Below are 25,978 nucleotides of genomic sequence, written 5' to 3'. Positions count from 1 at the left end.
TCAAAGAGTTGTTTGCCCTTAACTGCCACGCAAATTTACTGAGTCAGGAGGAGGGAGAAGAGGAGTAAATTAGTATCTCTTAAGGACTTATTGTAACCTAGACACTGCACAAGAAAGGATCAGGCTGTAATTTTTGGAGTCGTTGCTGATCCAGGAGCAGTCTAGGATTCCTTCGCTTGCCTGTAATTTCTACTCCTCAGAAGTTGCCTGCCTTAGACCGTATAAGTATTTTATGTGGGAAGCAATCGTTGGAGGTAGAAATTAGGAACTTGGAAGGGGGAATTAGGGACAGGGAAGGAAGAGAGTGAATGATAAGCATTTTATTGAGCTAATGGCCCCTGTGGGGTGTTGGTATTTAGTCCCACTGAAATTTCTGGGAGAGTCTTGTGACAGGCATCTTAGAACAGAATCAAGTAATCAACTCTTGGTCTCATAGAGTCCTTCCAGCTCAACGCTCACATTTTCCTCACCTTGGATTCTTGTTTCACTCGTTGACCAAAGTTCTTCAATTATTTACCAGCCTGTCACTAGATCTTTAATCCAGGAGCAGAGAAGAGGGCCTCCTGAGGCTTTGTTAGGACTTTGTCCTCCATTCTCAAGAGAGCACCCTCATTCTGTCTCTACCCTACACCTCTTGGCACCCTCCAACTCCACTCCCACCTGTTCTCAGGGTATCTGTGGACCTGCCAGGCCTTTCCTTGGCAACTCCTTCCATTTTTTTCCTCTTAGCTACTCGTGCCTTTTAGTGACGGTGTTTTCTAGTCCTCCTGATGTGATAACATGATGGAGTGATTGGCCTGGAGGAAATGAAAGGAGAGAGAGAGAGTTTCCTTGGAGAAAATTTGAAGGCCTACCCAAATAGTGCCTGGTACACAGATCTCATTCAGCAAATTGCTTTTATGTCTCTCTCAAAGCACTTGAACTTCTCATTTCTCCTGAAACCTGGAGGAATACAACAATGAAGACAAAGTCACAAATCTTAGCTGTCATCTGTGCCCTGCTTAGTACCCTTCCATAAGTCCTACCATATCAATGTTCTCCACTCCAAAATAACTTCACACACTCTCTTTTCACTTCCAACCTATTATGTTCTCCACAGCCAGCACACTGTAGAGAAGTACACACATTTTCAGATGGTAAATCTGAAGTATTTCATTGAGAAAACGAAATATTTCCTTTCAAACGAGAATGAAATATTTCATTGAGAAATATTTCATTTCATTTCCAATGAAGTATTTCATTTCAAATGAAAAATGCAATATTTTATGGAGAATGTGGGATTATTCTGCCAGAAATGACCTCGTTTTCATACTACCAAACCTGCCAGCCTCCTAGCATCAATGTGCCTGCCTTTTGTATTTGCTCGAGGTGTTATAGGTGTGTTCTCTAGCTATGCACACCATCCCTTTAGAAATGCAAAGTCCTTGGGAAGACAAAACAAGCCTGAATCCAGATCTCTTGATGTTTATACTTTTAATCTATTTTTTTTTTTTTTGCTTTCTTTGGAACTTGGTTTATCATCCTCTCAATTAAACCACATCCACCATCCACAAATAAGCCCAAGTGCCTCATACAGAAAAAAGAAAAAAAATGGACCATACATTTGTCTCTTTACTTCTTTATCCCTCTGAACATCCCAGGCCTTTTCACCTAGGTTGTAGTCACTCCACATTAATGCAATGGCTCTTCTGTCTCTCGCCCGAGTTCCCAGCGATGATTGTGCTGCCAAATGCAGTGTCCCTCCTGTCCTCTCCACAGCATGGCACACAGTGGCAGCTTCCTCATGGATACTGTTTCTGAAATTCCCTGTAGTTGTCCCTGTGACTTGCCTTCCATTTTGTCACCATTGCCTCTCCATCTCTTTTGCTAGCTTTCTTTTTTTTCCTCGCTACCTCCAAATGATGGTTGTCCAAAGGGCCCTTATAATTGTTTGTCTCAGGTCCTTCTATTATTATCATTTTTATTTGGGGTCCATACCCAGAGATTCCTAGGGCTTGTTCCTGGCTCTGTGTTCTAAGATGACTCCTGGAGGGGTTCAGGAGACCATATAGCATGGTAGGAATTAAACCTAGGTTGGTCATATGTCAGGAAAGTGCCTTACTTACTCTACTGTTGCTTTATTATTTTTTATCATTACTTTCTAAAGTTATCTTTATTTTTAGTCTTTACATATGCAGGTTTCCTAATCAACTTCATTATCTAGTTCATGGCTTTGCATAGCTGCTGCAAGCAATGAATTTCAAATAACCATCTTTATTTCAGAACACTTCTTACATTCCGTACTGGCTATCAAGTGACCTACAAAATGCTTTCCTCACTGTGTTGAAAATGCATTGCAAACTTAACATGGCCCAAAGAGAACTTTCCAACTGTGCTCAGTGAGTGGGCAACCAAATTTATGTAGTTGCTCAGGTTGTTTTTTTAACTGCTGCTTTTCCCCTCCTTCCCATGAGCACCAGCTACTGAATCAGCCCTTGCTTCCTCGTGCATCTACTCCCCTCCCCACCCATCACCTTTTCCAAGGTGCCAACATTCTTTTCCTGGATTACGGCAAGACATTCTTAGTCACTCTCCACACAACCGCCTGAATAGTTGGGAAACAACAGGAAACGAAATGATGCCATTTCAAGATGTTCTTTGACCAATTTTTCAGAAATGCAACTGGTACCCACGGTGTCTGGGGTATTGTCTTCTTTTCTTGGCTCTTGTTCCCTAGACTCTTGGCCTTTCTTTCTATTCCTTCAAGTATGCCAAGCTTCTCCTGCCTCAGGATTCTTGAGGCAACTCTCTGCTTAGTTTATTTTCAATCAGCTCTTTGCTCTGGGTATTTAGAATTCAGCTTAATGACTACTAGCTGGGAGACTTTTCCTGCCTACCCTGGCCACTTTTGATTATGGGTTTTAATTTAATTCTTGAAATAGTTGCTATTATTAGTTACCTTTTTGTGGTTGTGGTTGTTCTGTTATCCATCTTTTTCTTTTTTTTTTTTTTTGAGGGGGAGGACTATACCCACCTATGCTCAGGGGTTAATCCTTGCTCTGCACTCAGGATTCACTCCTGATGGTACACAGGGGACTGTATGGCATGCTAGGGATTTTACTCAGGTTGGCTGCTTGCAAGGCAAGCACTCTACTTGCTATAGTATTTCTCCAGCCCCTTCCATCTCTTTCTTTAGTTTGAAGTGTTATCAATCACCAGTCATGTTAACATTTGTTTCTGGTGGAGAAAATATCCCAGGAGGTTTTGAACTATGTTAAAGGAGCAAATAATAATTGTGCACTTCCTTTGGAAAAATTATCTAAAAATGATTCGGTATATCTGCCCTCTGCTTCCTGTTTCAGACACTTGTTATGGGGGAATTATATGAGTCTAATAAGGTGTGTTGTTAGGTTTTTGCTGTAGTTGTTTTTGACCCACATCAAGCAATGCTCAAGTGTTACTCCTGAATTTGCACTCAGGAATTACTCCTGGTGGTACTCAGGGGACCATATGGGATTCTAGGGATCAAATCCATGTTGGCTGTGTGCAAGGCTAAGGTCCTACCAGTTGTCCTATCACTTGGGCCCATGGTAGTTTGTTTAGTTCTTGACCAAAATCAACTTCAAGGGATGGAGAGTTTTTGAGAAGCAGTGAAAGAATTGCCAGGAGGCTTAGAGCTTCCTCTAAACATTTTTAACCTTACAAAAGTTGTTGGTAAGAAGGAAATAAAAGATTTTAGTTCTTTTGCCTTTTGTAACTTGTCTTCAGAACAACAATGTGATTCTCAGCTTGGTGTCCTGCTGGTAGACTTTTACAGAGAAACCATTATGACACTGAATTAAAGGCTATCCTCTAAGACCTTGAGGATGATTCTGTTTTCTTATTTTAACCAATATTCACTAGTAGAAAAGAAAATGTTCCTAGAAGTTACCAGAAGCCAATGTCTTGTTGTTGTTGTTGTTATTGTTGTTGTTCTTTTCATCATCATCATCTTCTTCTTCTTCTGCTTCTGCGTCTACTTCTTCTTCTTCTTCTTCTTCTTCTTCTTCTTCTTCTTCTTCTTCTTCTTCTTCTTCTTCTTCTTCTTCTTCTTCTTCTTCTCTTCTTCTTCCCCCCCCCTCCTCCTCCTTCTCCATCTCCATCTCCTTCTCTCCTTGTCCTCCTCCTCCTCCTCCTCCTCTTTCTCCTCCTTCTCCTCCTTCTCTTTCTCTTTCTCCTTCTCCTTCTTCATCGTCAGCATCGTTGTCATCATCATCATTGTTGTCATTGTCATCTTCTCTCACTGTCCCGTGTGAAATAAACCATCACAGAGCAATTCTTTCAGTATACAATTTTCCAACATCCATCTCTCCATCAGTGTACATTTCCCACCATCAGTGTCCCCAGTTACCCTTCCTGCCTCCTCTTCCCACTTCACTCTACCCCCTTCGCCCCCTCCACCCCTCTACCCCCCAGTCTGCCTCTGTGGCAGGAATTTTTCTTCTCTTTCTCTCTCTCTCCTTTTGTGCATTATGGGTTGCAACTTGGTGTCAGCTTTGAGTTGTGGATGTGACTGCAAGGGCTTCTGGAGGTGCAGAGAGGTGGCTTAGGTGGTGTGTGGGCATGGTTCCCACATACCTCACTTTTGGTCATTTCATTTATTGGGAAACTTGTTTCTGAGTTGTTGGAGTCTGGCCAGAGGCATAGCGGTGATTCTGGGGTGTCAGTAAGGCCAAGAGTGGTGCAGACTGGCCCAGGGAGGAAATATTGGCTGGGTGACCCCACCAGCAGCTGGGGTCTTATGGTGGGGTTCTCCTCAACTTTGGTACTTCAACACCTGCGCTCCACAGTGGTGCCAAATCAGGCCTGAAGAGCCCTATTCAGACCCCTTAAAACTCTGCCTGCACCCATAGCTCTGATGGCTGTGGGACCTCCACCAGCTGACAGTCTTGCAGCCACCACCTTCACAAGTCCCACTCTGGGCCAATGCTCTGTGGCGGGTACTGGTCTCATTTTTTGGCACTCTCCCTAAGCCAGAATATCTACAGGGCACTCATGTTCACTGCTGCAGAAATGTTGTGGCCCCATTGGTTGTTCAGAGCCCCGATTGTTGTCAGTGTTTGGTGTGCTGCTCAGCCCTGGGTTCCAGCATGACTTTATATTCTAGTTAATTTTCTCAAGGGTGTGAGTACTGGTTCCTTCCTCTCATGACATTATGCTCTGCATAGACCAGGGCAGGGTAATGTTTGCTTAAGTCCATTTAAGACCCTTGAAATCATGTGATCTGGCCCCAGTATAGATGGAGATATACATGGATGCTTCTCCTCAGCTGCCTGTGGTCACTTTGCCCATGACCTTCTAATGATATTATAGATATCCAAATGTCCCTTGGCAGAAGAAAGAACCCCCATCCATGGTGTAGTTGTTGGTGTAGACAGTTGTTATAAGGCTTGACATAGCAGTTATTATTGGAGATTTAAGGTTAAGACCACTTGGTTGAACTTTCCAGAACTCAGGTGTCAGACACCCTGTGACGTATTCCGAGTCACACATGCTTTAGCATTTAGCATAACCTGATCCAGGGAATTAGCCACATTTTTTTTAATTAGAGAGAAACACAGTGATCCACTATTGACCCACCATTTTTTTATTTCTTATTTATTTATTTTTAGAATGTAGGAGACTGCTATTTATTCAGCCATTGAATAAACTGATTGAATTGGGCATAAACTCCACATTACTTTTTCTTTTTTTAAATTCAGAATGTTAATTTTATTTTATTATTTTATTATTGAGATAATAAAATAGGCAACAAATCATAGAGAGAAATATATAGATATATGCCTCTTGAAGAGCCCAAAAAGCTACCAAGAGTATCCTGCCTGCACAGACAGAGCCTGGCAAGCTCCCCATGGCATATTCGATATGTCAAAAACAGTAACAACAACAGGTCTCATTCCCTTGACTCTGAAGGAGCCTCCAATCGTTGGGAAAAGACGAGTAAGAAGAGGATGATAAAATCTCAGGGCTTGGAGGAATAGAGACGTTATTAGCTCCCGCTCTAGTAAATCCATGAACAACGGGATGACAGTGGTACGGTGATACAGTGATTTTATTATTATTTCCCCCCCACCCCTTTTTTTGATTCACCGTGAAAAACAGTTACACAGCTTTAATATTTGAGTTTCGGTCATACAATCATCAAATACCCATCACTTCACCAGTGCACTTTTTCCACCACCAAAATCTTCAGTATTTCCCCCTCCCCCGCCCCCATTCCAACTTTCCCCTGCCTATGTGGCAGACAATTTCCCCCATACTCTCTCTCTACTTTGGTTATATTTGATATTTTGACGCCAGTCTCACCACCACTCAAACTTGCCAAAAAGGCAATGCTAGACAATTTGATTTGTATTGTTTGTTATGGATAGAATGTAATATCCAGGAAATTCTGTGTCATTCTCTTCCAGGAGCTTTAGTTTAGAGTCTCTGTGACCCATCATTTAATTGTGTCTCTATTCCTCCCAGGGATTAGGATGTGGGCTTGTGTTTGTATCTTTGTTCGTTCTCCTGCCATACTGCCAGTTGTTGGTCTGGGCCCTTCCCCAGAACAACTTCCCGAGCTCCACTTCCCCAGCGGAGCTTCTCTCCACTCAAGTGGACACGGGGTTGCACAGAAAGGCTCCCACCATTCGTGTGCTGGTGGTGTGATGAAGATGTTTGAGCTCTTCTAGGCAGGAGTTCCAGAACCTTCATGAACAGGAGACTCGGTTCATGGAGGTGATTATCCTAGCAAGTAGCACTCCATTTCTGGACAGTAACAGAATGGCCTCTGACCCTGTGGCTCTCAGACAACTGTGTCTCAGAGAGACGAGTTAGCATGAATGCATTTCTGCAACAGTGTCTAGCAATGTAGAGCAGCCATGTCAGTTTGATGTCTATGTCTGGGACTGGCACTTTCTATGCATGGAAAACAGCTCTTTAGCCCATGAATAGAATCGTTTTGTGGCTTTTCTGGAATTCCTATACATTGTACTGTGAAGGTCTCCAGTTCCACTGTGTCACCTCTCATGGGAACATGATGGTAAACTGAAGTGTAAGGCCATTTGGTTGTTAAGATGGGCTTCCTTGACTGGAATTTATTGGAGAATTTAGGCATTTTCTGAAAAGGAAAAATGTTCATGTACTGGGATTTTCCAACAAGTGCAGGATGCTGCATTGGGTGAGTGTTGGGCTATATGGAGAAGTGACTGGTTCCTTTGGTCGATGGTGGGTGGAGATGAACTCCCTACTTCTGTAACTGATTGGGGGATGATAAGAGCAAGTGTGTGTGTGTGGGTGAGTTCAGCATGAGGGGTGACTGGGGAGAATTTATGTGACACCAGGTGTGTGGATAGGGGGATATGACCTCTTACCTACTTGGTGGAGCCATAGCCCAGCAGGTAGGGCGTTTGCCTTGCACGCAGCCAACATGGCCGACCCGAGTTGATTCCTCCGCCCCTCTCGGAGAGTCTGGCAAGCTACCGAGAGTATCTCGCCCGCACGGCAGAGCCTGGCAAGCTCCCCGTGACGTATTCGATATGCCAAACACAGTAACAACAAAGTCTCCAATGGAGACGTTACTGGGTCCGCTCAAGCAAATCGATGATCAACGGGAGGGCCTTTACTTTACTTACTTACCTTTACCTACTTGGTGTCTTGGTTAACAGTCATCAAATGTCTGAGCATATGGGTCAGTGCTTATGTATAGTGTGGGAGTCTTGGTCTAGGAGAACATCTTGGCTTACACATGTGACTGGGTTGGTGAGGCTTGATTGGGTTCAATGAAGCATGTTTTCTCTATTGTATTTCCTCTTCTGGCATAAAGGAAATTAGTAATTGTCCATATTTTAGTATTAAGTACACCAAGGTCACAGCATGAGTGATTGCCCTCTGATGCATTAGCTTTACCCGCTCTACAATCTCAAACTAGTGGCAGAGAGTATGCATAATAGGGTTCAGAGTGCACTGTGGAAGCTACTGAACGAAGGGCATTGGAGTTTCCCTGGTGGATGTTTTCACCATTCTCAGTCCTGTAGGAGCTCCCCAGAGAAGCTCCTCTACACCGTCCAACTCATCAGGGCGAAGCAAGTGGCTGTACTCAATGCGAGCCGCAACACTCCCTGCTTTGACCCCCACAAAAAAAAAAAAACTCTCTGGAAGCTGTTGCCTTCCATCCAAAGTCTCTCTTTTCTCCTTCCTCTGTGGCACTGGATACCTGTGTGGACTCTCACAACTCTGATTATCTCATTAGAACATGTGGTGGAGCTTTCGACCTGATCAGCCTGGTGGGTCCCTCTCCTCTCTATGAAGAGGGGTAGAAAGAAGAGCTCAAGTGTGGCAGACAAGGGATGCAGTGCCTGTGTGGGACTCATGTGTCCTGCTTTGCTAGAGAATTGAGAAGGGCTACTATAGGGCAAGCCTCTAGAGGAGAGAGGAGTGTAGGTGTGTGTATGTGTATGTGTGCGTGTGTGTGTATGTGTGTGTGTGTAGTTTATGGGTTTTCTGTGTGGTCTTCATGTGGTATATGTGTATGTGTGCTGTGTATACTTGTGTATGCATACGTGTTTGGTGGCACATGTTTGGGCAGTTTGTGTCTGCATGTGGTTTGTGATATGAAGTAGTGTGTGGTTCTGTGTGTGGGATGTATGTGATATATATGTATATATATGTATGCAGTGTATGTGTTTATAGTGTGTATGTGTAGTTGGGTAGTTATGTGTGGAGTGTGTGATATATACATATATATGTGGTATGTATATGGTAAATGTGTGGGAAGTGTATGTGGTTACTGTCTGTGTATATACTTGTGTGTAGTATATATGTGCAATATGTGGTAAAGTGTGGGCAGTGTATGTGTTTATGGTCTATGTAATTGTGCTTAGTGATATGCTGTGTATGTCGTGTGCTTGTGTGTGTATGTGGTGGACGTGTGTGTTGTATCTAGTGTGTATGTGATAGGTGTGTGTGTGTGTGTGTGTGTGTGTGTGTGTGTGTGTGTGGTGCCCAGCACAGTTTACGGGGTGCCCATGTGAAGCCTTGAGAGAAACGTTGTCCTGAGAGGCGAGAGCCTCTTTCCATAGAAAAAAGCAGGGCGTGGTGGAGGAGAGCAACAAGGATGCTGGGGAAGTAGGGAGAGGTGCCTGCGAGCACCCTTTCATCAGAGCACCCCCTGTCATAGGTCATTGGGACTGTGCCTTGTACCTCAGCCTCTGTGCTTCCTCCAAGATTTGTTGCTGCTTCTCCCTGTCAGGGAGATGGGGCTGGTGTGGCAGTGTATGTGTTTATGGTCTATGTAGTTGTGTTTAGTGGTGCGCTGTGTATATAGTGTGCATGTGTGTTGTATGTGGTAGATGTGTGTGTTGTATGTGGTGTGTATGTGATAGGGGTATGTGTGGCAAACCCTACAGGATCTGTTGCTGCTTCTCCTTGTCAGGGAAACGAGCTGGTGTGGCAGGCCTGTGGGGAGGAGCGAGCCCGTGAGCAGTAGAGGATCTGCTCCCTCCCACGCCCCTCCCCAGCCTCCTGCTCTCACCCCCACCTCCAGTGCTTTTGTATTTTGCCTTTTGATTTATGAAAGCGAAGGCATGAGGTGAGTGGTTGTTGAGGGAGGTGGAGGCATCGGAAATCCTTAAGAATAAGTTCGCCATCTGTCGTGGCTTTGGAATGGAGATGTGCTTGCAGGCTTTCTCACTTTTCATTATCATTCTCCAGCGCCTGCCAGAGTGCCTAGTGGGTGCAGGCTCCACCATGCTGGGAGCCACTGCAGAGCCACAGGCTTAGTCATGGTCCCTGGTGGTTCATGGTTGGTCCCTCAGGGCTCACCTGTTGGGTATTTAAATGATGCCAGCTCAGAGGAGATGACTGACACACTGAATGTCCTTCCCAGGCTTTGAGAGGAAGAGAGAATCCAAGCAAGGTTTTCTGAATCGACATTATTTAGTTTTCCCAGTTTTCATTATTTTGTACTGTCTGGCTTTGGTTTCCAATTAAGATTCTGCTTTGTGGCCAGGAAATGTCGTGCTCTGCCATTTTGAGGTCTATATTACATTTCAGCATCGGCCAGACCTGGTTATGAAGCCCAGAAGCCCTGGAAGTTTCACTCCCTCACTATATACAAAGTATGAAACTCTGCTTCTTGGTTTCATTGATTATAAAAATGAGCTAATGCTTACTGCTGTGAAAGTTAAGTATGATGACCATGCGAACACACATACACAAATGCAGACAGACATGTGTAACACATTAATCAAACATGCTAGTTCTTCCCCCCTCATTTCTGCTTCTAAAGAGAGCCTACTCTTATTTTGCACAAAATGTGGTCATTCTTTTTTTTTGTGGGGGGTCACACCCAGCAATGCACAGGGGTTACTCCTGGCTCACGCACTCAGGTATTATTCCTGGCCATGCTCCGGGGGACCATATGGGAAGCTGGAAATCGAACTCGTGTCAGTCATGTGCAAGGCAAATGCCTTACCTGCTGTGCTATGGCTCCAGCCCCAATGTGGTCATAGTCCTTATTCTTTTCTTTGTTTTGCTTTTGGTTTGGAGCCGTGTCTAACACTGCTCATAGCTTACTCTTGGCTCTACTCTCAGGAATCAATCCTGCCAGGCTGTGGGGACCATATGGGATGCCAGAGATTGAACCTGGGTTACCTGTATGCAAGGCAGATGCCCTACCTGCTGTACTATCGTTCCGGCCCAGAGTCCTTATTCTTTTGTAGTCATGTGGGGCAGACACCAGATCCAGTGTGACATATAGGAATGAGTTTCTCAGTTTCTGAGACTCACATTCATAGACAGCCCCTCCATCCCCCTGCCTCTCAACACATGTGGCCAGGCTAGGCCAGGGCAGATCTAGAAGTCTCTGTGGCAGTTCTAAGTCTTGGTGGTTCTGCGAGCTCTTGATGACTGTATGGTGATAACCATTCCCAAGGACAGGCATCCTTCATCCAGAGTCTGGCAGAGGGGACTTTCAGGGAAACATTTCATTGTATCCTCCTCTGTTACCCTCAGCCTCACACCATCTTTCTCTCTTGGGGATTCCTCATCAAGCCCTTTTGGAGCATGAAGCTCTCTGCACTGTTTTTCCCAAACCAAAAAAGCTGTCAGAGTTGAGCGATGGATGGGGGTGGGGGGTATTCCTCTGGTAACAAAGAGCATCATGTACCCCACAAAATTCCTTGGAAAGCCAGTAACGAAGGTCAGGAGAGCCTGGTAGAACCTCTGGGTCTGCACACAAAGCATTGCCCCAAGTACCAGCTCAAAGCACAACAATTTATGTCAATAGATGACTCAAGGCCCATGGCCTTCTCCTAGTCCTCTGACTTCACCCCCACCCTCACCCTCATGTCTCTGAACTTGCACACAGTTTATTGCCTGTTGCCTCACCCTAGTCCCACTTTGGTGTTTAATCGAGGATGTTTATTAAGAGGCTGCGCCATTTAAGATTTCTCATTAGGTTTGTTGGAGATACTGAGCTCAGTGAGAGACAGTCTTATTCCAGGGGAATTTTCACCTGGGATGGCTTAGGTCACCCACTTCCCACTGCTGCTTTTGTTACAGGGCTCGCCTCTTTCAACCCTACACAATGGATTGTGTGGTCAGCAGCTTAGACATTGTGTACTAGAGGAGAGGGTAATTTAGGGGGTAACTAGAGGAGAGGATTTGAGGACTGATAGGCTAAAGAGAAGTGAATGAATGCTGGAAGAGACCCACCTTGCCACCTCCCTCAATTTGCACAGAAATCATATTCTTCCATTTCCCAAAGCTTCCAGTTAAAGCTTTAGTACAACAGTAGAAAGTGTTAAAGAACTTGCTCTCATTTTCATGACGTCATCAGGACCAGTTTGTTTTGCTTCATCCCTGGGGGTCATATTTTGCTGTCTGCTTCTTAGAGCTCATATACTCTTGAGTTGTTTATTGGAAAAACTCAGACACCCGGTTTCTGAGATCATCATTTCAGACACTAAGCCCCCGGGTTTCTTAAAATGTGATTGTTTTCAAATCTGCAAGGGACTCTTTTAATAATCAGAGAAATATAGTTTTAGGAGAGACTCACTCATCCAGGCACTCATTCATTTATTCATTCTGTCGTTTTATATCCATGTGTGCATTCATTCACTCAGACCACTGATTAAGTGTTTGTTGCACAGAGTTGCATAAGAAGGTGAGAAATGCAGATAGTTCTTGAACCATCGATTTCAAGACCTATTTCTGGAAAGTATGATATAACTAAGAACTTACCAGTTATTATTTTATTAATTCCCAACTACAAAGAAAATGATTTCTTGATCTAACAATAAAATAAATTTTCTTTAAATGCTGTTAGCTGATTCCTGGAACTCAATTTGTTCTAATCTCTGTGATCCCAGGAACAGTAAATGGGACAGGGAGGATGGTGACCAAGAAGTCTTACTTTTCTAGTGAAAGGCTGGGTACCTCTCAGCCTCCTCTGGGACTTGAGAGTGAAAAATAGCCTCCATGCTCATTGAAAATTCAGAGCCCGTGAAGTGCTTAAGGGTTAACAGGACTCTGAAGAATGAGGACTTTTGTTTGTTTATTTGGGGGGCACACCCAGCATTATCCAGGTATTACTCTGGCTCTGAGTTCAGCTATCACTCCTAGAGGGACTATCTGGGGTGTCAGAAGTTGAACCCAGGTTCAGCTGCCTGCGAGACAAGTGCCCTACCCACTGTACTATCTCTCCAGCCCCAGAACGAGGCCTTCTTGTCAAAAAGATAGAAGCTTCCTGAATAGAGCTCGAAGTCTCAGGCAGCGTTACTCATCCATCTGGACACTTGGTATATTTTATAACTAGAGAAGTAACTTCTCACTAGTTTCTATAAAGAAAGGCTATTCTTGGTTTAAAACTCACCTCCCTATCAAGACTGGCTTCTTTTTTCCCACATTATCAGAAGGAGCACCAGAATGAAGAGACCCATTCCCCTCATTTGCTGGGCCTTGTTCAAAGAGCTGACGGCAAACAGATTTGTGCTGCCTTGCTGTGGCCTGGCACCAGGTAGCACCCAATGAGATTTGACAGGCTGACATGTCCTATCTGTCAATGATGAGTGTGGGATGGACAAGGGGAAGGAATTAGCAAACCCCTCCCCTTCCCCGTCCTACCATCACCACCAACACACACAATCCCCAATAAACACACACAGACACACTTTCTGAGAGTGACATCCACAGGGCCCATTTTCACTGTTTCACTTCTGAGTTGGAGTTTGGGGATTTTTACTTTGGGACTATCAGGCTGGAAACGTTATCACCTTGGCAAACGCTAAACAGAAAGTGAGAGAGCAGGCAGAGAGCTCCAATGCTTGTGCACTTGCTTTGCCTGCAGGAGGCCTGGATTTGGTCACCGACTTTGCATCATCCTCCAAGCTTACTAAAAGCGACCTTCGAACGTTGAGCACTTACCTGGGCTCCTTGCTTGCTCCTTGAGCACTGCTGGCTGTGACCCCAAAACCAAAAAAAAAAAGTTTATTTAATAAATAGACACAGAAGATTTCATCCCATTTAGATAACAAAGGAACAATAAGAATGCATTCTTAGAAGAAAGGGGAAAAAAGTCTTAGCAGATAGTTGCTATCTGCTAAGATATTTTGGGTGTGCCTCCAGAGTAAACCAAGAGGGTGTCTCCACCCTGTTCTCTGAATGTCACTGAAAAGAATAGCCAGTTTTGTTCAGAAGAAGGGAGCACTTGTAAACCCAGATTTCCAAGTATGCAAGTTTTATGGCACCAAATTCTGTCCTCCTTCCCCACTCCAAACACTGGGGACACTGATTTTTTTTAAAGGAAAAACTATAGATTATGAGTTGTTTGCTTAATGAATTTTCATTTACATGCAGAATGAACTATTGATGCATGTGGTTTCTTGTTATTAAGAATCAGTTACCAACACTGATGGATCATTCCTCGGAAAGAAGTAATTTATGGCTTCTCTTTCATGAGAAGAATGCAAATACTGATACTCACTTAGATAATTTTCAAGGTAGTTAAGCATCTCCAATTTGGAGGGAAGGAAGTGAGTGTCTTTTTAGGGAGAGCTCTCACTGTGCATCTGGTGTCACCTATCTTTTGAATATGTGAAGCCAAAACAGTAAGTCAGTATTTTTTGAAGATCGTTCACTGACATTGTTAGGACTAATGGGAATGGAGCTGGAGCGATGAAATCATCCATGTCTGCTAATTATGTTTGCAAAGAGCATGAAAGTAGCGCATCAAATGGACAGGGAGTGGGAGCAGAAAAGGCATGTTACTAACTTAGAATGGTTTTCACGAAGGATGTTAAAAAATGTACCTAACATTTCTCAAATGTATTATGAAGATTCCTTGTTGGGGAGCCAGAGTGATAGTACAATGGGTAGGGCATTGCCTTGCATGCTACCCACCCAGATTTGATTCCCGACACCCCATATGGTCCCCTGAAGTGACCAGGAGAGGTTTCTGAGCGCAGAGTCAAGAGTCAGCCCTGAGGACTTCTGGGTGTGCCCCCAGCGCCCCCCTCCCGCCAAATAAAACCACAATTAGTATTGGCTCCTATTATCTGTAGCACTGTCCTCCCGTTGTTCATCAATTTGCTCAAGCAGGCCCAGAAACATCTCCTTTGTGAGACTTTGTTGTTACTATGTTTGGCATATTGAATACATCACGGGTAGCTTGCCAGGCTTTGCCATGTGGGTGAGATACTCTTGGTAGTTTGACAGGCTCTCCGAGAGGGGCGGAGGAATTGAACTTGGGTTGGCCAGGTCAGCCTTATGCAAGGCAAATGCCCTACTCACTGTGCTATCGCTCCTATTATCTATTAGGCATTTTAAAAAATGATTTGTATGCTACCAAAATATTAGTTGTTTGATATTTCATTATTTCTTTTTTTTTAAATTTATTTTCATAAAGTTGTTCACAATAATGGATTACATTCAATATTTCAACACCAGTCCCATCACCATTGCACCTTCTCACCACCATTATTTTGAATTTTCCCACCACCATTCAAACCTGCTGAAAAGGCAGATGCTAGGTAATTCATTTTATATTGCTTGTTATAAATAGCATAAGATGTTGCATTATTTCACTCTAGGTATTAGTGTCTTGAAAAGGAGAATCCTGGGTTTCCTACACTACTTTGCACCTTCACTTGCCTAGAGCTATGTCCAGTAAATAGTTTTTGAAATGAACTACACTGCTCAATAATTACACCTGGCTCTGTGCTAAGGGTCCCTTGTTCAGTGCTGGGGATCAAACCAGGCTGGTTGCAATATAATTTGTAATTCCCTTCTTTAAAATGTTTTTTTATAATATAATATATTTTAAATACAAAGTAGACACTAAGAGTAGTTTTATCCCAGAATGGTTTGAAAGCACATAGGTGATTGAAAGCATAAAAGAACCTTAGGAGATATTGACCATATTCACTTAGGGACATTTGGGAATTGAGGAAACTTGTTTCCTAGACCAAGTCTACTTATTTTTTCCTTTTTCCTTTCTCCTGAAAAATTTTTATGTCACCTGGGTATATCAGTATATATGTTAAACAGTGATCATAAAGAAATGTGTTTTAAAACAACTCGTTTAAAAGTTTAATAAACTATTGTTAGATGTTTTTGAAGCTACACCCAATGCTATATTGAAAGTTTTTGCATAAATTGATAGAAAAGGTTGCCTTGACCTAAGACACTGTTATATCCTTCAAAGATGATGTTCTTAAGAAAGCAAAGCATTTTAGGTACGTGTGTGTGTGTGTGTGTGTGTATGTGTGTGTGTGTGTATAGTCTATGAACTTTACCAAATGCCTTCATCAGTGTCACCCACACCACTATCAAAATATAGAGTATTTTTATTACTAAATTTTGCCTTGAGCTTTTTTCCTGTCAATCCTTACCCTCCTTCTCACTCACAAAAATAACATTATATGATTTATTTTTGCCACTGATTAAGTTTTTCTGTTTTAGAACTTCATATAAATGATTCTTATAAGAGGAATTATTTTGTGGCAGGCTTCTTTTGCTCAGCATAGTGTTTGAGATTCATCTGTGTCATCACATGTATCAAAAATTCATTCCTCTTATAAAGTTAAGCAATCTTTTATTTATAGGTATACTGAAATTTGTTTTCCATCAGTAGACATTTGTGTTCTTTCCAGTTTGTGACTATCATGAATAAAAATGCTTTAAACATGTTTGTGCATGCCCTTTGGTAACATACATTCTCTTTCTGTTGGATAAATTCCCAAGAATGAAATTGTTGGGTCATAGGCTATGCAGAAACGTCACTTTGTATAGGATGGCTAAACCATTTTTCAAACTGATAATATCATTTACTTTACCATAAATGTATGAACAGTTTAGTCAATAGAAGGAATGAAATAGAGGGAACAGAAAATCTGAAATAACAAAGTACGCAGAAATCCTATCTGCAGAAACAGTTACTATTTCTAAAGTGAGGTTGTCATTTCTGAAATTAGAAGTATGGAAGAAAATACGATCATGGTGCCCTATTAATCTAAGAGGTACTTAGAGGTCCCCAGAGAAGGTACTGTTCGAATAGGTTTTAGTTTAGTCTAGCGCTTACCTTTGTAATCAACATTCTTGTCACCAAGTCCATCCATGGTCATTGTCAATTTGGTTTTTATATTTTTGAGTTCTGAAATTTCCATTTGCTTTCTGGACTCTTTTTCCAGGCAAGTGCACAATGGCTTATTTGAATATTTTTATAATAGCTGTTTTAAGATCTTTTGTCAGATAGATCCATCATCTGTGTCATTGAATTGTTGGCATGTGTTGACTGTCCTTCTGCAGCCAAGTGAGATTTTCATGGTTTTGTGTAGGTTGAGTCACTTTGGATTATATTGTGAATATTTGAAATATTGCAGTACTTTGAGCCTAGTTGAAAGCCACTTCTTCAGTTGTTTTGAATTCTGGGATTCTCCCCAATCATCCTGCAGAGATATGATTTTCTAAGACTTGAATTAGCAGGTTCATGCATTTCTGTTCATGTTCAGTGGGAGAAAAAAATTGATGTATTTACTCCATTATAAATCTAACCAGAACCCATTTTGAACATCAGAAGCATTCATTAATAATATAAAAGAAAATCTGCTTACTCAATATGCCCACTTTTACTCCTAGATTTGTTATTTATTGTTTGGTTACCTTCATTAGATTTAAGATCTATAAGGAAAAGAATCTTTCTTTTATTACTGAATTGTCCCCATGTAATATGAACAGTTTGGAACTTAAGATATATCAAAGACAATCAATAAATACTTTGTAATATGTGAAAAATAAGGGAACGACAAAGAATATGTTCATGTATGCTAAGCAGTAATACAGAAAGATAATTGGAATGACCAATGCCTACGACCTTGTACACATCAATTAACCTTTGCATAGTTCAGTGTCATCTTTTATTTAATGAGAAAATGATATTTATTTCATCTGGGGAAATAAAATACAGAAAGTATTGGTACAGGCAAGGTGCTCAAAAAAATAGGTTTGGAATTTTCTCCCCAATCCTTTTTTGAATGTAGAGACAATAAAGATAGCTTTCTAAATTTGAAGGAAGAAGAAGCCCAGATTAAGGTCTTTGCATGAGATAGTTGGAATTCAGTAAACAGATGACAAATGAAATGGAGATTTCTCTGTTTTTATTTCATCTTCTCTAGCGATGGAACAGGACCTTGAAATGAAAGAGAATGTCATGGACTTTGAGGTCAGATGGGTTTCAGAGTACCCTTCTCCACCTCCCCCAGATCAAAGCCAGTTCTTTGTGTCAATGTGAATACCTATGCCTATAGACCTAATTTAAGTCTGGCCAGATGATAATTTGGGGGCGGGGGTGGGGTGGAATTTAGGAGAATGGGAGCAGCGTTTTCATCATTCTCCAGCCCATGGAAGAAATCTTGTAATTGTCAGATGAATTCTAAAACCCAATCTGATGGATATTGGCACATTGACTGGCTAATTAGTTTTTGTGCTGTTGGCCTTTGGGCCCAGCCAATGTGGGTGAAGTGTGTTCTATGCTCTGTCTAGTGAGTCATATTTACTCCACCCTGAGCCTTAACTTCTTCCATGGTGCCTACAGAGCAAAACTCCACTTCCAACAGCATTGTAGCACTGTAGCACTGTCCTCCCATTGTTCATCTATTTGCTCGAGCAGACCCAGTAACGTCTCCATTGTGAGACTTGTTGTTACTGTGTTTGGCATATGAATACATCACAGATAGCTTGCCAGGCTGCAGGTGAAAACTCTTGGTAGCTTGCTGGGCTCTCCAAGAGGGGCAGAGGAATTGAACCCATGCAAGGCAAATGCCCTATACCTAAGGCTCAACTCAGGTCTATACCAGAGAAATTCTCTAAGAACACTAGGGGAGAACTAGAAGTCTCTTGCTTTCACCAAGCTTGCCATTAACCTTACACCCTGAGGTGAGCAGGGCTCTGGTACATCTACCAGAGTCACAACAGAGTCACAAATGCAGTGCTGTGCATTCTGACTTCAGGACTTGGTGAATATCCATAGGGAAGTGTCTCTCTGAATATACTAAGGCTTTGATGGTCAGACATGGAAGGTAGGGAATTCCAAGCTTTTGCTAGAGGAAGACCATGTGAGATATTCTTGTTTGGATGTGGCTATCCCCACATCATTATTGCATAAAGGTAGAGATGTAGGGTTTTGTTGTTGTTGTTTGTTTGTTTTTTATTGAATCATCGTGAGCTACAGTTACAAAGCTTTCATGTTTGAGTTTCAGTCATACAATGATTGAACACCTGTCCCTCTACTAGTATACATTTTTCACCACCAGTGACCCCAGTGTACCTCCCCACACCCCATGCCACCCTTCTCCATACCTCTATGGCAGACAATTTCCCTGTTACTCTCTCTCAACTTATGGGTATAATGGTTTGCAATACAGATAGTGAGAGGCCATCATGTTCGGTCCCTTATTTCCTTTCAGCGCACATCTCCCATCCTGCACAATCCCAGCAACCATCATTGACTTAGTGACCCCTTCTCTATCCCAGCTGCCTTCTCCCCCAGATCATAAGACAAGCTTCCAACCATAGAGCAATCTTCCTGGCCCCTGTCTCTACTGTCCTTGGGTGTTTGTCTCATATTATATTTTATATTCCACAAATGAGATGTAGTTTTTAATAGACATAAGTTGGTGTCCTAGAAAATAAAGTTAAATCCTGAACACCCTACCGCTGAGTCTACTTATGCCTTCTTATTTTTTCTATTGATTCAATCCCTCTTAAGCCAATGGAAGCAACTTAGGTCACTGGACACAACTGGGTTTTAGACCTAACAATTTCATCTTTCCCTGGGAAAGGAGTTATTGCAGTTTTCTTTTGATCGTGAGAGTGCAACAATATGGCCATATTGGAGTTTACTGTTTCTTATGTCCATTCAATTAGACTACTAATCCCTGCTTCTCACTCCAATGTATTTTTGTGATCACTGAGATACCAGTAAGATGAGTTAGCATTGCAAATAGAATGTCCATGAGGTCCTTATTGCAAATGGCTTCTAATGCCACCAAGGTGGCATGGTGGACTGTGTGCTTGAAACCAGGACATGGACAGTCTTCTGCAGGGGTTTATTCCAGAAATCCATCAGTTGAAGTTTCTTCTTTTTGTGTCATTGAAACTTTTCCTTATGCACTTTAATTTATGTGTTCTTACTTTATTGACTGTGGGCATGGCTATCAAATGATTACTCTCCCACTAATAACAGTCCATCATGAATTTGAAGACAAGATCTCATCAAGCCCCTCCTCTTCTTTAGATTAAATACCTCCTCTGTCTTGTACTATTCATCCAAAGACTAGGGTTTGTGTCTGTAGCTACCTTCATGAAATACATCTGAATTCTTCATTTTGTCTATTGAAGATTATTACTTAAAATTAGTACTTAAAATGAAGGCTACCTTTTGTGTCATTGCCTCTGAATGAGCAAGATGGGTTACCAGCGGCTCTATTGGAGCCATCTGAGAAAATTCAGCCAGAGGTCACGCTCTTGCTGCATCTGCTCCAACCGGCATGGCCTAATCCGGAAATACAGCCTCAATATGTGATGCCAGTGTTTCCGCCAGTATGCGAAGGACATCGGCTTCATCAAGTTGGACTAAATGAACTTCCGGAGTTGGTCATCAGAAACATCTACCCGGCAGCAGGAACAAATGCAGTTCTTTGTACATAAAATAAAGTGACCTCAATAAAAAAAAAATTAGGCTAAAAGGGAAGGGAAAATAGCTCAAGTAGTAGAATGCTTATTTAGTATGATCAATACCCTAGATTCAAACTTTTGCACTACATATACTCCAAGCATAGGCCTTGCTATTGTGGCCCTGGTGGTCCCTGAGCACCAAACCATCAGACTTGTACTTGTGACTGAACATTGATGTAAGTGACCCTGGATCCCTAAACATTGTTGGGGTTGGCTCCTATAAAAATAATACCGATTATTAGAGTGAAAAGAAATTTTGACTGAGTTCAAAGTTTTGTTTATTTTATGTATGTGTTTGTTTTAGTCTTACTAGGGATCAAATTATACACAGAATATAAACTCTCTACTGCTGATCTACATTTCTGACACCAAAATATTCTTTGAGAGTGTGTTAGGTGACTTTCCATGGATAGAATCTCTTGGAACATTCTTGGTAAAAATAAAAATGACAAGGACCAGATTATTAGGCAGAGCTATTGGTGACAGTGCATTTTCCATTTTGTGATTGTTCTAATGGAGGTCATTGTGCCAAGCTGCTCTAAAATGTCTTTGAAAAATACCTATGAACATAGACATGTGCTCATCAAAGGAACTTTTAATGTTCAACCTAAATGAAATATAGCATTTTGCCTCATATGTTTGTCCTATTTTTGTCTGATCAGTTTGTAATTTTCTCTGATATCCACCAGAGAATTTTTTCCCATAGAATCTGAAATAAGGAATTGGCCATAAAGAATCTTGAGAGTGTGTGACATTTATTGCTGTGGATGGCCGATGGTTAATGGAGAGACAGAGGAGGAATCTGGTCTGGGGATAAGCTAAGATAGGCACAGAGGAACTGCTATGTGTATTCATAGATGGTCCTGCATGTGAAGCACTGGGCTAGGTTTTGTGATCATAAAAAGGTGGGTAGAGACAGCTGAATGCAGGCACAGAAAGGGAATGGTTAGATCAATATAAGCTTGTATGACACTGTTGTAGGGTACTGGGAAGTAGAGAAGGAAAAATCTAGGGAGTGACCAGTTGTGTATTACTACACTTAAATTAGGCAAGTGGCAGGGAGCTTAGAGCAGTAATACAACAGGTAAGGCATTTGTCTTGCATGCAACCACCCTCGGTTGGATTCCTGGTACCCCATCTGGTTCCTCGAGCTGAGCTAGCAAGGAAATGATTAGGGAATAAGCCGTGAGCACTGTCAGGTGTGGCCCAGAAACAAAACAAACAAAAGAAAGTAGGAGTTGGCTTCTCCTGCAGAGAGGCACTGGATCTTGAAAGTCTAAACTTAGAGTTTAAGCCTTGGATATATCAGTGACATGCATTTTTGATGACTGAGAAAATAACTGACATCATAATTAGACCATGAGTCTTCACAGTATCCCAGGTCAGATCCAGCCCCTTCACGATTATTGGTTTATCCACCCTGGGAGTATGCTTTCCGTGCACTGAACAGAAACACAAACAGGGGGACAAATTCTCCTGGGAATGAGCTGTAGAGAAGGAGCTCATCGAAGAGGAAAATTGGACAGAGAGCTAAGGAAACTGTGTTTGCTGGTTTTGTGGGTGCTCCTCAGGGCAGGGATGGCACTGTGGAAAGATGGTCAATATCTATATTGCTGCATGCAGATGGGATTTCAGCATATTTCTGAAACCAGACAAGTGCAAAGTAAGAGCTGTCTACTGGCAGATATATCAGGAATTGGTGCAAATTATGCGTTCAATGCAATGTTATGAGTTTTAAAGTATATTGCACATTCTTACGTGTATGGGGGAGAGATGAAAGTATTAGGTAGAAGTTGAAGGTTTGGAACCATTTTGTATATAATGTGATATCTATTTTATTGCATTTACATATTTATGCTTGGAAAACAGCCGAGAAAAATACCAAGATAATGTGGTTACTTCTGGAAAGTAAAATGATTTCCTTTAGGTGCCTTTTCTGATCAGCCACAGTAAACCTGTAGCATGTGACTACTAAAAAGCAGAAATCTATGAGATGCCAGCTGTGTTTCTGGCATGGCACCCATCCAGAGTGCAGGCACACACAGCTAAGGAGGGTCCTGAGGCTTTTTGTCCTGGTGTCTCAACCTCCCTGTTTGAAAGAAAGCTGAGCCACAGCAAAACGTGTCTTCCTGCAAGTTCTGCCCAAGGTGTTTATGGGAAGTGATATTCAGCATCACAGGAGGCTGAAAATTCATCAGCGATTCACAGAATATTTTAACTCACAGAGAACCTTGGTGCAAATTTGAAAATGCCATTCCTTCCTCAAAGGCTTTTCTGCCAGGTGCCGGGGACATGGCTCACGGAGACTCAGATCAGCCCTGCTCGTGTCTGATGAGGCTCTCATTGCCCAAAGCAGCCTTCAGCATGTGTGGATTAGTAAGATGCACACGACTTTCTTCCTGCCTGCTCGAGACTTCTAATGAATACATGAACTTGGGGTAGGGGGTGGCGCAGGACAGGAAGGAAGAAGTCAACTGTGAACTTGGGATGCCTTGAAAAAGATATCTGTGAGCTCTCTGAAATGGTGATATTTGTCACATGAAATATATAGGGTAGTGGTCTTTAACCAGTTCACAGCAGAGCCACAGTTGTAAAAAAGTCGAAAACTACTGGTCTACCACCTTGGTTAGAACTGCTCATCTGTGAACCAGTATGTCAGACAAGTACTGGTCTGCAGTTATAGCAAGGCTGAAGTATACTGCTAAAGGACATCAAACTAAGGAAGAGGGAGCCCAAGAGAGCGGAAAGGAAGGTATTAAAATCCAGAGCTTCCTATTGCTACTGGTGTCTGGTGGTCTCCCATGGTCTCTAGAGCATGGAAAAGCTTTCATTTCCTTAGAATTCTTCCTGGTGGCCCAGAAATGAGTAGGGTTGGTAAGAGTAGATAACCCTTGTTTGTAGAGGAGCTAACTCCCACAGATGGATAGACTTCAGTTCCTGGGTGTGGACCCCCTGCAGGGCAGATTAATGGGACCTAGGCCCACGTTCAAATCACAGTACTCATTTAACATCTGTGCTTCCTGCTTCTGTTGATAACACTTAGGGCAATTTTCATTTTTTGTATCTATCACTGATGCAGACATTCCTGATCCCCCAAAAGCCAAGCACATCAGAACAGACTAGAGAACCAATAGATCTCTGAGTAAACAGAGCCCAGGTGCCTGCCTGGCTGTTGTCATCTGACGAAATGCTTCTTGGATGTAGCAGTGTTGTTCCCAGCACATGAAGCTATCAAATAAAAAGTGAATGCCTTAGAGGAAAGATCCTGGCAAACATGTTTTTGAACTAGGAAGATTAGAGATGTTCAACAATTATCACTCCGTTACTCTGGCTGTGATGCAAATAGCTGAGGCGGGATCAGGCTGAGGTCCATGGGAAGCTGATCCTCAGAATGATAATGAACTCAGATGAAGGTCCCGAGAGTTCGCAAGCTCTCAGTACACACAGCTCGATGAGCATGCTGATCCGGTGGTGAATTGCTGAAGTTTTGTTACAGCTGAGATTTTGTTTTTTCAATCTTGAAAACTCCCCTCAGAGTTTAACTTGACCAGGCTTGGTTTGTAGAGCAAAGGCTAAAGCTTCCTAAAGGCTTCTTGGTCAGAGGGATGGCATATGTTTCTTTTCAAGAAGCCTTCAAGATTGCTTCTGTTCTCTTCCTGGCTCTTCTAAACCTAAGCTTTGCTTTGTCTTTCATCCGAAGAACATAGAATTTGGGTTGTGTTTCTGAGGATGGGTGAGTTTTGGCACAGATGTGCCAAGCTGAAGGGAAGGGCATGGGAGCTAGCAGCACAGGTCACCATGCTGTGCTCTGGGCTTCTTGTCACAATGCCAGCTTCACCATCTGCACTACCCCTTCTGTATCACCTGGCCTAGAGAGTGCTGTGTTGGTCAATCCATTGAACTTACCATGTAGGTGCAGTCAGCCAGATGAACACAAGTGTCCAGTAGACCTAGGACCTTGGGACATCCAGAACTGTTTTATTTGCAGTGAGCCCCCAGTGCCATCACCTGATATTATATCCTTGGCATCATTTCAATGTTTATTCATTGTGGAAATAATAATATCTCTCGCCCGCATGGCAAAGCCTGGCAAAGCCTGGCAAGCTCCCCGTGACGTATTCAATATGCCAAACACAGTAACAACAAGTCTCACGATGGAGATGTTACTGGGCCTGCTCGAGCAAATCAATGAATAACGGGAAGACCGTGACCGTGACTGTGAAATAAAAAATAAAACAGAAGGAGACCAATGGGTTTGGAGTCTAACTTGAAACAAAGTTCGAGGTGAACTTCTAATAAGATTATGGTGACTGAATTTTGAAGCTTCCAATCTCTATATTTTTGACTCCTTCAGAGTTGTTTAGGGTTAGGGAAGTACCCCTTCTCGCCCAAAGTCCTACAAACTGAAGGCAGGTTAATACTATAGCTTCATTCTCATAGTTGTTCTACAGTCAGCAACCTCTACATATCCTAGTTTAGAAGTAGTTGACTGGTTTTAAAAACCAGCAATCCTATAGCAAGAATGGTTTTGCAATTTGGGAAGGATTTAGCTGGGCTAGCTGATTTTAGCTCACATGAGGATTGGATCGGCATGTTGACCAGAGGTTCCTAATATTATTCTGGTCTATCACCCCCTTTTCAGAAAAATAGTGATTTAGGACCCCTCTGGAACTTTACCTTCTTTATGCGAAAAACAGAATGTGCCTCCTAAGGTACCCGACAGAACTATCACTTCCCTGCACTGTCCTAGCACAGCCCATGGCCAGGATTGCCCTCCATGGGGAATGTTGATCTAGAGCTCTGTGTGCGTGGCACTCACACCACGCACTGCAACCCCATGATTCTGCTGGCAGATGGGCTACTTGGGCTTCTTTAAACCATGGAGGCTCATACCACCACGTTCTGCGTCAACTTCTCCTGGACCTTCCTGGCTGAAGTAGATGGGACTGGGAAATAAAAGGCACAATGACCTCTTTGTGGACAGGTGAGCAAGAATTTTCAGCGATTTTTAGTGGCTGGAGAAGGCCTTAAAGAAAGCTTGTCGATGAAGTTGATTTTTCATAGAGTCTCTTCGTTGTGGAAAAGACCCATAGTTAACTAAAAACACTGAGCGAGAGGAAGGGAAGGGTATCTCATTACACATCAAAATTTCTCCCTCAGTTTTCCTTCTAAACTCTATCAAACAAACACATACTCTAGGTAAAGACAGTATACTTGTTCTACTGATGAAGTTTAATTTGTTCTATTTCCAATTTCCCTTTTTCATATGGAAGTCATATTGGTTTACAAGGATGGAAGATGTTTACATATTTTAGGACATAGCATTACTCCCACCCCCAGGACTGCAGTGCCTGTGTGTCTCCACTATAGTCTACATGATCCTGGTGACCCAACTTCTTCCTGCTACCCGCCCCCCCCCCACACACACACACCCGCCCTCCACCTTGGGATCCTCTGTTCTATGGTCTGAAAGTTTGGGGATTTTTTGGACATCGTCCATTTCCCTGCTTTGTTTCTTTCTATCCCTTCAGTGAGTGATATTGTCCTGACCTATTCCACAGATGAAGTTGTATCGTGCTAACATCCCTCATCTCACTATCCCCAGCCTGGTTCTTAGAGACACCTCCTCCTCCATGGGCATGCTGGGACCCCCTCAGTGCGACCAGAGTGAGATTCAAGAATAGGAAAAGGGGTGAATTATGATGCCTGAGGGATGGATGTCACCAAAGCTACAGCACAGCCATCT

At 42.6% G+C, this 25,978-nt stretch overlaps 1 protein-coding gene and 1 pseudogene across 5 annotated transcripts in view; both read left to right on the top strand.

Annotated features, from left to right (window-relative positions):
• GRIN2B (glutamate ionotropic receptor NMDA type subunit 2B) overlaps positions 1-25,978 on the top strand; it is a 456,390-nt gene that overhangs the window by 291,880 nt on the left and 138,532 nt on the right. The gene's annotated exons all lie outside the window — the stretch shown is intronic.
• Positions 19,964-20,232, top strand: LOC130025025 (40S ribosomal protein S29-like; annotated as a pseudogene).

The sequence above is a fragment of the Sorex fumeus genome, unplaced genomic scaffold, assembly GCF_029834395.1.
Source record: "Sorex fumeus unplaced genomic scaffold, SorFum_2.1 ptg000003l, whole genome shotgun sequence".
NCBI lineage: Eukaryota > Metazoa > Chordata > Mammalia > Eulipotyphla > Soricidae > Sorex > Sorex fumeus.
The sequence above is the reverse complement of the archived record's forward strand: the minus strand, read 5'-3'. Positions and strand labels throughout refer to the sequence as shown.